We start from the raw sequence: 12,516 nt of genomic DNA, 5'->3' as shown, positions 1-12,516 counted from the left end.
TTAGCCCTTTTCGAAGTTACCACGAAAACTCCGTCGATATAAAGTGTCCTCGTCTAAATAACAACTACAACAAAAGATATTACTAATGACTTTCGACTATTAAAAAGGGCACTAACCCTTTGAATTTCAAATCGAATGAGCCCTTTTCTGAAGTTTCTACGACAATATATTCTATAAAAACCTTATATGCCCACAGGGCATAGCTTAAAACCTTTGCCCTGAGGTCTGTGGTATATTATCCTCCACAAAAATCAATCTAATTTCTGTAAAACAAATCCCCTTAAAAAATTGGCTATCCAAATTTTTTTTTTGGTGGTGTCTGGGGTAATGATGGGGATGGGGGGGGGGGCTTGTTGCCCTCCAAAAAATTTCGACTATTAAAAAGGGCACTAGCCCGTTGAATTTCCAATCGAAAGAGCTTTTTTTGAAGTTTCTACGACAACGCCTTCTATAAAAACATTTTATGCCCCCTGGGCAGAACTTAAAACCCTTGCCCTGAGGGTTGTGGGGAAGTGTCCTCCTCAAAAACATATTTTCTATCTGGACATCAACCACGTCGAACAGAATGGCTATCTCAAAATTTTGATTGTATGTGTTTGGGTGAATGATGGACGTGGGGGGGGGGCTATTGGCCCGCGAAACCATGTACACTATTAAAAACGGCACTAGCCCATTGAATTTCCAATCAAATGAACTTTTTTTGAAAATTCTACGACAACGCCTTCTATAAAAACATTATATGCCCCCTGGGCATAACTTAAAACCCTTGCCCTGAGGGTTGTGGGAGAGTGTCCTCCTCAAAAACATATTTTCTATCTGGAAATGAACTACGCTGAACAAAATGGCTATTTCAAAATTTTGATTGGATGTATTTGGGGGACTGATGGGCGTGGGAGGGGGGGGGGGCTAGTTGCCCTTCTTTCACTTTTGACTATTAAAAAGGGCACTAGCCCTTTGAATGTCCAATCGAATGAGCCTTTTTTGAAGTTTTTAAGACAAAGCCTTCTACAAAAACCCTATAAGCCCCAGGGCAAAACTTAAACCCTATGCGTTAATAGTTGTGGGATATTGTCCACATAAAAAACAAATTTTCTATATGAAAATCAAGTCTGCTTAAAGACATGGATATCTCAAAATTTTTTTTGGATGTGTTTGGGGGATTGATGGGTGTGGGGGGAGCTAGTTGCCCTTCAATTACTTTTGACTATTAAAAAGGGCACTAGCCACTCCAATTTCCAATCGAGTGAGCCCCTTTCAAGGTTTCTACGACGACCTCTTTCGATACGAAGTGCACGGGTACGGAGAAAAAAAACCCCACAAAAACAACACATTGTGCCCACATCGCTCTTTACTTAGGCAGCGCTAGCGCGCTGCTTATGAAAAGGTGGGCGTGTGAGAGGGGTTAGTTACCAGCCTATCACTTTCAACTATTAAAAAGGGCACTATCCCTTTGAATTTCCCATCAAATGAGCCTTTTTTGAAGTTTCTACGACAACGCCTTCTATAAAAACATTATATACCCCCAGGGCATAACTTACAAACCTTGCCCCGAGGGTTGTGGGGGAGTGTCCTCCTCAAAAACATATTTTATATCTGGAAATCAACTAAGCTGAACAAAATGGATGTCTCAAAATTTTGAATGGTTGTGTTTGGGGGAATGATGGGCGTGGGGGGGGGGCCTAGTTGCCCTCCAATCACTTTCGGCTATTAAAAAGGGCACTAGCCCTTTGAATTTCCAATCGAATGAGCCTTTCTTGAAGTTTCTGCGACAATGCCTTCTATAAAAACCTTATATGACCCCAGGGCATAACTTAAAACCCTTGCCCCGAGGGTTGTAGGGGAGTGTCCTCCTAAAAAAGATATTTTCTATCTAGAAATCAACTACGCTGAACAAAATGGCTATCTCAAAATTTTGATTGGATGTGTTTGGGGGAATGATGAGTGCGGGGGGGCTAGTTGCCCTCTAATCACTTTCTACTATTAAAACGGGCACTAGCCGTTTGAATTTCCAATCGAATGAGTCTTTTTTGAAGTTTCTATGACAACGCATTCTATAAAAACCTTATATGCCCCCAAGGCATAACTTAAAACCCATGCCCCGAGGGTTGTGGGGGAGTTTCCTCCTTAAAAAGATATTTTCTATCTGGAAATCAATTACGCTGAACAAAATGGCTATCTCAAAATTTTGATTGTCTGTGTTTGGGGGATTGATGGGCTTGGGCGGGGGGCTAGTTGCCCTCCAATCACTTTCGACTATTAAAAAGGGAACTAGCTCTTTGAATTTCAAATGGAATGAGCCTCTTTTGAAGTTTCTACGACAACGTGTTCTATAAAACCCTTATATGCCCCCAGGACATAACTGAAAACCCTTGCGCCGAGGGTTGTGGGGGAGTGACCTCCTCAAAAAGATATTTTCTATCTGGAAATCAATTACGCTGAACAAAATGGCTATCTCAAAATTTTGATTGGATGTGTTTGGGGAAAATATGACCGTGGGGTGCTAGTTGCCCTCCAATCACTTTCGACTATTAAAAAGGGCTCTAGCCCTTTGAATTTCCAATCAAATGAGCCTTTTTTGAATTTTCTACGGTAACACATTCCATAAAAACCTTATATGCCCCCAGGGCCTAACTTAAGACCCATGCTCCGAGGGTTGTGGGGAGTTTCCTCCTCAAAAACATATTTTCTATCTGGAAATCAACTACGCTGAACAAAATGGCTAAATCAACATTTTTATTGAATGTTTTTGGGGAACTTAGGGACGTGGGGGGGGGGGGCTAGTTACAATACAATCACATTCGAACATTAAAAATAGCAATAGTCAGTTAATTTAAAGAACAATTAGATTATTTTGAAGTTTATACGACAATACCTTCTATAAAAAACCTTATATGCCCCCAGGGCATAACTTAAAACCCTTGCCCCGAGGGTTGTGGGGGAGTGTCCTCCTCAAAAAGATATTTTCTATTTGGAAATCTTCTACGTTGAATAAAATGGCTATCTCAAAATTTTGATTGGATGTGTTTGGGGAAATGATGGGCGTGGGCGGGGGGCTAGTTGCCCTCCAATCACTTTCGACTATTAAAAAGGGCACTAGCTACTCCAATTTGCAATCGAATGGGCCCCTTTTGAACTTTCTACGACAACTCCTTCGATACGAAGTGCCCGGATATGGAAAAAAAACAAAAAAAAAAAACATTGTGCCCACATCGTTCTTTACTTAGGCAGCACTAGCGCGCTGCCTATGATAAAGGTCTAGATGCCTTAGATGTGGTTATCAAGAAACAAAACCTAAAACTGGCTCATCGAGCCTTCAATTTCTTACTTCCTCCAAACATCATATCCTACTTTGATCGAGCATCAACACATAAGTGCCAGACTTTGCTTTGGAGCTCTGTTCACCAATTTTGGCTGCCTAAAAGGGTATCCTCAGCTGCTCAGAGGTCACCAATTTATAGAGCAATTGCTCTTTAAAACCCTATTCCCAGTGAACTTTCTCTTATTAAAAACTCTTCTTCCCTTTGCAGAAAAATATTCTCTAAGCATTGAAGTAGTTTTGTTTTCTTTATTTGTTTCTTCATTTTGCTTTATCTAATTTCTTTATTTGTTTATTCATTTTGCTTTATCTAATTTTTTTACGCTTTACTTTATCTAGTTTTTATGTCTCTTCTTTTCTTTTTTCTTCTCTTATTATGTTAGATCAGATTAGAGCCCCGTTGTCTAATATTATTATTAATGGTTTGGAATTTATTTAAATTACTGGAAATTTTTAGTTTGGAGAAAATTAAGTCTAATGTTATTGTGTAGCAGTTTTTTTTGTTTTTTTTTCTCTCGTATTGTGGTTATATTTTGGAGATATTGTTGTATTTTTTTGCCTTCCCTGATTTGTCCTGTTTTGTGTGGATTTTGTGTTTGATGCGAGGTCCTCCACAAGCTATGCTTCTTGGGACCTCTAGCGCCTAAGTCTATTTATGTAATTATTGTAGTATTTAATAAATTGAATTGAATTGAACCTCTCTTCCTCAGGAGAAACTATTTGTACCAAGCCCAAAAATTTTTGGTAAGGGAGAAGGGGCAGCTAGTTTATTTGTTCAAATTAGAGTGCAACTTGATCCTGAATGACGGCTTGTGCAAAGTTTTACTACGTTGTGAAAGTTTATTGTAAACACATACTACTTGTGTCTTAAAAGAAAACAAAATAAAAATAATTTTAGGCGATCATATCCACGTAATAAAATTTGTCAAATCTGGACACGTACAGTTTTCATATTATAGCAAAGAACGTAATAAAACTCGTGTTGAACAAAAAGCTAGAAAATTACGCATAGTTTTCTTTATTTTCTGGTTTAATCTATCCACACATGGAGATAAAGTAGAATATTTGTGAAAGTTGGGTTAAAAACGAGTCCTTATTTTTTTCCCGATATGTGGGGATGGGTAGGACGATTTTATTAAATTTTTTGGTTTTTCCAAGTAGCAAAAGGGTCGTGAGAAGAAATTTGTCTGGCAAGGTTTGAAAGGGAGGAATTAGAGGATATTATATTAAGTAGTATAGAGTGATGAGGTTTACCGACGTTAACAAGGATAGCTTTCATATTGTATAATATATCATATTGTGGGGCCGAACTCGTATGCACGGGGATATGAGTGTTTAAGTAGGGCCCCTGGAAGGATAGACTTGAAATCTTGTGCCATAAAACATTAAAAGAGAGATTTTGAAGTTGAAGGAATTCAAGATTTTCTTGTTTTCTCCTTATATCCTGTGCATTAAAAACAAGTCGGATAACAGGGTATCAAGGGTTTATATAAGGGAAGAGTTACTGGGTTTGTCTGTCCGAATCGCTAAAACGTAACAAACATGTATATAAACAAATTTTAATACTTTTCAAAATAGAATTGTAAAACCCTCTCCCCCTAAAAAATTATTCCTTCTCAAAAAATCCTCAAAACACCCTTGAAATGTATGGTAGGGAGCTTCTCTCCCCCTTAGAAGATAATAATGTGAAATTGTATTATATTTGGAGGTAAAGTTCTAGCTTTTTGCAATCTTGGAAAGTATTATTAAGGTTTTATGATCTGCTAGAGTTGTAACTACATTAACCGTTTGTTTGTATCGACTAAGCGACTATTTAGGATCATTGCATTAGGCCTACTGGCTGTCAAGCGGAGTTTCTAAATGTAGAGGTTTTCAATACTTTTAAATCTATTGGCCGTTGAAGATTTTTCAAGTTTGGAGGCATTCATTTTGTGCCAAAAAATCGCAGAAAACGCTACATAACTGTGGTGAAATGTTTTTGGGTGCTTTAAATGGGCACTCGAACTTTTAGTTTACTTTTAAGTGAGGTTCCCCAGATTTTCTAGGACAATTGGTTCGATATGATTACGCCTGGGGAGAAAACACAAATAAACACAAAGAAGTTTTCTCTTCCGAGAAAACTTCAAAATTTCACATTTTTGTAAATAGCAGCTTAAGAACTCTTCAATAAAGCTCTCTTATATGCTGAATTCGATAGTAGCATAGCCTCTCTGCTTTTAAGCGGACAATACTCCCACCATACAACCGGGCCTTTTAACAAGAGCCTTAATATTTTTCCGGAAACAGTATTTTTTCGGTGAAACTTTTGAATTAGCCTTTTGCCTGCTAAGCTGTTCGAAAAGAAAGATAAGCATAACGTTGTATGTTCAACCAGTTATTCATACTTCAGATCTGAATTTCCCTGTAAATCCTCCCTTTGTTAACAACTCAGCCTGCAGTTTTTGGCAATTTTCTCTGAACAATCACTTGGCAATTTTTTTAGATAATTGCCAAAACATCACTAGCTAAGCTCTTCCAAAGGAATGACCAGCACAAGAATGTTTTATATACTATTTTTGATCCTTTTGCTTTTAAGTCTCCCTGTTGATCCTCCCTTTTTGAACAGCTAAGCAAATGGTTTTTGGCAACTATCCCAGGAATGTAAAAACTTCGGATGCAACCTATATTTGTGACAGCAACGACAAGTTTAAGGAGGAAATGTGTCACCACAAGACAGTAATTGCGGTAGTACACACCTCAATATAGTGCATTCCTGGAAACTGAGCTATTTAAAATAAGATTTTATGATATTTTTAACATCAGTGGCGATCTTTGAGTTTTTTCCCTTTAATGTTCGTCTCGTATTCGGAATCAAATCAGTGGCTGCAGTCCGAAATCTTCTAATAGGTATTTTGTACAAAACGTTTGGTGCTTTCCCCTTTTGGTCATTCAGACAAGAAATGATAATTGTTCGATATTCTTTAAGCATCCAATTATCTTTTGAATCTTCCTCCTCGGATGAGGTTCACACACAGTTCAGAGAATCATGAAATATTGGATCTTTTTGATTAGTGAAATGTTAGCCATATCAAGTTTTATTAGATTTGTATTATGCTATTTGTTGTGTCATACGTAATGAAGGAGGCACACTTGTGCCTCTTTAAAGAGGTGACCCACCACAATGTTGAGCAATTTACAGTCATAGCGGTCGCAGAGAGACAGCGGTGATTGCATTTTGTAGCCCAAGCTCCAACTAAGAAACGTGCAAAATTTCACCCCCCTCCGACTTTATCTTCATGGGTAAAAGTGGGCCAGAAGTTTCGACCCTCCGACCACAGCCCCCCTTTAACGTTGTCCGATTGGGCTGAAATTAAGAGGTTAAGCTTTCCTAGGGCTCGGGAGCTTATCCTCGAAATTTCAGCTCAATCCAATCACTCCTTCCCTGTTTTCCAAAAAAAAAATATAGCCACTTAATGTTCATTCCTCTTTTTTTTTATCAGCCACGCCTACAGGCCACAGTTGGCAACGGATCCGGGTGAATGAGGACTCATTCGAAGCGGAATTCGACCTGTTAGGGCCTTTTGATATTTTCAGACCGAAACAATTATCCCCCGAATTTAAATTTACGAAAAACCTCGTTTTCCTATAAGAGCCCATGTTAATTTTTCCCACCACAGCCCCACTTTAACGTTGTCCGATCGGGATGAAATTTATAGGATAAGTTTTCCTGGGGCCTGGGAACTTATCCTCAAAATTTCAGCTCAATCCGATCCCTCTTTCCCTATTTTCCAAAAACCAAATATCAAGTTTTGTGGAGATTTGCTTGCGTCAAAAATAGATACGAGAGACTAAAATAATATAACAAGTGTCACTGTGGTACAATGGTCGCTGTTCCTCACTGTTAGGCGGAAGATCCGGTTTCGATTCCCTGTCAGAGAAAATTTTTTATATACTGAATTTAAAGTTTAAAAAAGAAACTCAGTTTCTTTTTTAAATATCAAGATTGAACGAATCCCAATTTCGGCAAAAGGCTTCTTGAAAACACCCTGTTGAGAAAGAAAAGAATGTTACACAATCATCAAACAGTTAGTCAAGCACTAATAAGTAATAAACTGTACAAAAACGTGCAGAAATTATTTGAAAAAAACTACGTTTTCTAAAGAGTTAAAGAGGCTGAGTTACAAGGTCGAACCTTAAAACGTACAGGGATTAGGAGGCAAAGTTGGGGGGCTGCCGCCCCCCCCAAACCACCCGCTTTTGCAGCCTCGTTTGTTAAGGTTTTTTAAGTCCTGTACCCTCCAATCAATTGGTCGTACCAATACGAATGAAACTGTTTCAATGGCATTTTTTTAATATCTTCTGAGGATTTGGCAATGACTTACTCAGTCAGTTACAGTTATAACTACAAACTTGTCTCTGTGCCAGGTAGTGTTATGTACTCAGTGTGTATGATGGTAAAATAAATGAACCTGAACTGCTAGTTTATTCTGAGCCCTTCTTCTACTCCCTGTTTTTCTGTTCAAAATTGTTAAAGTTCATCACAGTATAGCATGTTATTGGTTAGGGAAAAATCTACTAGAAACGGAAAATAAAAATTCTCAGTAGGGTTTTTAATCAAATAAATGCAATAGGGTGTTCTTATGGTAAAAAATTCAAGCAGACTTTGTTTTTGTTGTAAAACAGTTCTTTGCAACGGCAAAACCGGGGGGCGGTAGCCCTCATCTATAAAAGATGAAATTGTTGCTTTTATGTTAAAAAACTACAGCAGACTTCGTTTGTGTTGCAAACCAGTTCTTCGCAAGAGCCAACGCGGGGGGTGACGGTGGCGGCAGCCCCCCAAAATAAAAAACCTTAACAAAAGAGGCTGCAAAGCGGGGGGTTTGGAGGGCGGCAGCCCCCTTTTTGTGCCTCCTAATCCCTGTACGTTTTAAGGTTCGACCTTGTAACTCAGCCTCTTTAACTCTTTAGAAAACATAGTTTTTTTTCAAATAATACTTCACTAGGGGCGTTATAATGTGTTGTTAGGTCTGGAAAAAGATTCTAAGGAAAAAAAAAATCGAATATACTGATGCATAAGTGACTTTTTCAGTAATAACTTCATGTTTTCTTAGAAATAAATTTTAAGTGGCGTTTCCAGTGGAATGGTTAGCTTGAAATGCACGGATATTTCTTTCTGTGCCACGTCTTTCTTTTTTGCGTTTCTATTTGCGTTCCCGTTACTTTTGCTTAAATCCCTAATGGGTGACTTGAGGACTATCAAAATTTGGAAGAGACATAACTTAATCTTGCAAATTCAGCCAACAGTAATGCACCAGTGTTATTTTGAAATATAATATTAAATGTCCAAATGTACTATAATGCATTAGGACCTCCAAATTGTACCAAAAATAATACAATTGCACTGCGTTGGCAACGCTGCTGCACAGTACCGTGAATAGTTTGATACTCTATTCCTGAAGAGAAAAGAATGATTACTATCGTATTCTTCCATTTCAAATAGTAAACTTTGATTCTATTGGTCCATTTTTGCGACGTAGTTTTGCAGGCATTGTTTACAAATCGGGTAAACTAAAGCTTAGCGACAAATTTAGAAAAAAAAATAACTTTTTGGAAATTCAACTTTTACCTCGTTTTAAAAACCTGATTGGCCTTTTTGTGAAAACTAATCGGGCTAGTGAAAAGAACGAATAGGTTTGGAGTCGCTTCATTGTTTGTATGTCAAAATTCTGTTTCTATATTCTATTAAATAAAAAAACAAGGTTTTTAAACTGAAAGTAAGGAGCGACATTAAAACTTAAAACGAACAGAAATGAGTCCGTATATGAACGGGGCTGTCCCCTCCTCAACGCTTCGCTCTTTACGCTAAAGTTTTTTATTTTTTAAAAAAATAAAGCTGTGAGGCAGAGTCAAACTTTTGCGTAAAGAGTGTGGCGTTGAGGAGGCGACATTTCCTTTCGTATATGGAATAATTTCTGTTCGTTTCAATTTTTAATTTTGCTCCTTAATGTCAGTTTAAAAAACTTGTTTTTTTTATTTAATTTCTGATCGTATTTTAGTTAATGCAGCTTTTATTTTGGCTCACCGTTATTGAATAAGTAAAACAAAATTTGCATAAAAATTTTACTTTTCTTTTGCTAAATGGATGTCTAAATTTGGTTATGACGTAATTTACAAATTAACTTACGTAACTAACTTTTATATTCGTATATTTTTCTTCTGGCAAAAAATACAAAGTTGCAGATTTTTGCAGATATGAGCTTGAAACCTATGTAATAGGGTCTTCTGATACGCTGAATCTGACGGTGTGATTTTCATTAAAATTCTTTCATTTGTAGGGGTTGTTTCCCCCCTCTTTAAAAAATCGGGTAAATTTTCTCAGGCTCGTAGCCTTTGATGAGTAATACTAAACTTAATAAAATTTATATATTTAGAATCAGCATTATAAACACATTCTTTTGATACATTTATTGACATCAAAATTCCGTTTTTAAAAGTTTCGACTACTATTGAGGTGTATCGCTTGTTTTTTTTATTGTTTTTTTATTATGTATATGTTATTACGTATATGAGGGGGTTCTCCCCTTAGTCAATAACACGCATTTTAAGTTAAAAGTAAAAAACAAAATTGATTCACAAACCCCTGAATCACAAAGGTCGTTTCATTAGAATAGATAGCTCTTTTGAAAGCACTAAAAAAAACTGTAGCGTAAAGAGCGAGGTATTGACTTGGGGGAGAACCCCCTCACATACGTTATAATTTCTGTTCTTCTTAAGTTCTAGTGTTGCTTCTTACTTTCAGTTGAAAAGACTTGTTTTTTTTTATATAATTTCTGATCGTTTTTTAAATAATGCTTGGAAATCCGGTGCCCCCTTCATAGAAATGTCCCTTACCTCAAAGAAAAATCTCGACGGAAAGATTTTCCAGAGTAACCCCCTCCTCTAGCCCCCCCCTCCATAAAAAAATCCTTCCTGAAAATGTCTTTATATTTCCCAATAACCAATAAATAATACTGGCAAGTCCGGCGCCCCTTTCATGGCAATTTCCCTTCCCCCATGAAAACTTCCTTCATGGACAGATTCTCCAACATGATGGCGTGATTTTCATTATGGTTCTATAACGTTTAAGGGGTCTTTCCCCCTTTTTTTGAAAATCAGCCAAATTTTCTCAGGTGCGTAACTTTTGATGGGTAGCACTAAACTTGATGAAAGTTATATATTTGAAATCAGCATTGAAATCTGATTCTTTTGATGTATCTATTGGTATTAAAATTTCGTTTTTTAGAGTTTCGGTTACCATTGAGCCGGGTCGCTCCTGACTTACAGTTCGTTACCACGAACTGTTTGATAACTAAATTGTTCCGCATAAGGCATAAGCACAAAGTCCAAAGTAAATAAGACTAGAGTAGTTCGTTATTTTATTTTATTTTTCCTCTAATATTATATTGGAGATACACACTGAATCCTCTAAAATTACAAAGTCCATATAATTTCAGGGGCAGCTAGTATCGTTTCTGCTATCTTGTATTCATCGTCATCGTAGTGCAAGCACCTTACCAAACAAGACGAGTAAAATTGAAGACAGTGCACAATATAGAGTTGGGGATTTCTGGCGATCTCTTAAAGCAGTTAAGGGTGCTGAGAGCCCCGAGGAGAAATTTGAACAAAAAGAGATTTTTATAACCTATGGCGAGGCTGGAGCTTACTTAAGTCTGGGAATTTTCAACTTCTTGTCAGCGATTAAAATACATAAAGAGCTGAAAGTTAAAAAGGCTAGACTCCAGAGAGAAAAGGATGAAGAGGGAAGTGAGGAAAGAAGTGAAGAAGATGGAGCAGGGAAGGAAGAAAGCGAAGTGAGTAGCTTAGAAGGTGGATTAGAAAGTTCGGAGGACGGAAAAGGAGGTGCAGAGGGTAGAGCAGGAAGTAATGAGGGTGATAGTGCAAGTGAAAAACTGCAAAATACTAAGACTCAAAGGCAAAGGTCAAAAGAGCCAAGAAGCCACTAGCAAGGACGACTAGAACAAACACGTCAAGCGCAAAAACTGCAAGGACAAAAAAAACGAGCGCATAAAATGCCAAAATTTCTAGTTCAGGGAACTTTAAGGGAGCAGCTACCAAGGCCATATAAACACAGAAATCAAGGGCAGGGACTAAACCAGCAAAGAATTCCCGGTGCTGACGGAATTTCTTTCAAGAAAGGCTTACTTTACCATCCATATTATAACATAAATCGCATACTTTATTAACTTATTTATTATGTTGTCATATATTAATATTATGTTGTCAGACCCTTTTGAAAGTGCCGTCAAAATTTTGTAAAATTCACGTAGCCCAACTAAGTAATAGATTGGAATCCTTTGGTTATTTTCGATGTATATTTTGTAAGATATCAAAAATGCTCCGTCTTTATGATGTAAAACCAAGGTTTCCAACGTGAGCCCTATTACCGACCGATGGGGCATAGTTATATTTTGGCGAGTCACGGGCAGGACGTGCACAGTTTGGTTGACTACTTTAAAGCCTTAAATTAAAAACGAAAACTATTTTTTATGTGAATAACGTAAAATTTAAATGCGTTTGAAGAGTAAAAAAGATACATGATGACATTGCAATGACGTTTTAAATTGTATAAATTGTATTGTATTCTGCTACACTGTATTGTATACAATATTTTTCATGCTATAAAATATACCTAGAAGACGGCCCCAAAAAAATAAATCCAAGTTAATGGTCTTTTAAGCTTTCTTCAGGTGAATGCACGTAAGATATTGAATGGCAAAATTAGAATATCCCGAGGAGGCATCAGGATTTTAGAAGTACCCAGGTGGGACATGGTCCAATTTTGGGTGGGAACCACTGATGTAAAACAAACATGGGTATCGCATTTACCCTACTGAATTCAAAACTATGTTCTCTTGAAACAAAAAGATTTTGTTTCAAGAGAACATATTTTGGAATTCAGTAGGGTAAATACGATACCCATGTTTGTTTTACATCAGTACCCTTTTATGTCCTGGATTTCTAAATTGTGTCTTTTTTTTACCCTTTTATGTCATTGTGTCCCTTCACATGGGAATGTGTCCTTTTGACATAAAATATGTCCAGTTTGCAACCTTCTACTGGATTCAAAACTCTGTTCTCTTGAGGTAAAATATTGAGACTTCACTTGTTTGTAACTAACTCCTTGTTAGTTATTTATCTTCATAATGTCAGAATTGATCTTC

General features: G+C 37.2%; 1 pseudogene across 1 annotated transcript in view; it reads left to right on the top strand.

Annotated features, from left to right (window-relative positions):
- The window catches only part of LOC148954745 (uncharacterized), a 48,637-nt pseudogene extending 36,788 nt beyond the window's left edge, over positions 1–11,849 (top strand). The window contains exon 2 of the transcript XR_016141527.1: positions 10,789–11,849. The product of XR_016141527.1 is annotated as an uncharacterized LOC148954745 (transcript). The remainder of the gene's footprint in view (positions 1–10,788) is intronic.
- The last annotated feature ends 667 nt before the right edge of the window (positions 11,850–12,516 follow it).

The sequence above is a fragment of the Artemia sp. Qi Xiang Cuo genome, chromosome 3, assembly GCF_049724085.1.
Source record: "Artemia sp. Qi Xiang Cuo chromosome 3, ASM4972408v1, whole genome shotgun sequence".
NCBI lineage: Eukaryota > Metazoa > Arthropoda > Branchiopoda > Anostraca > Artemiidae > Artemia > Artemia sp. Qi Xiang Cuo.
Note: the sequence above shows the minus strand (reverse complement) of the source record. Positions and strands in the feature narration are given on the sequence as shown.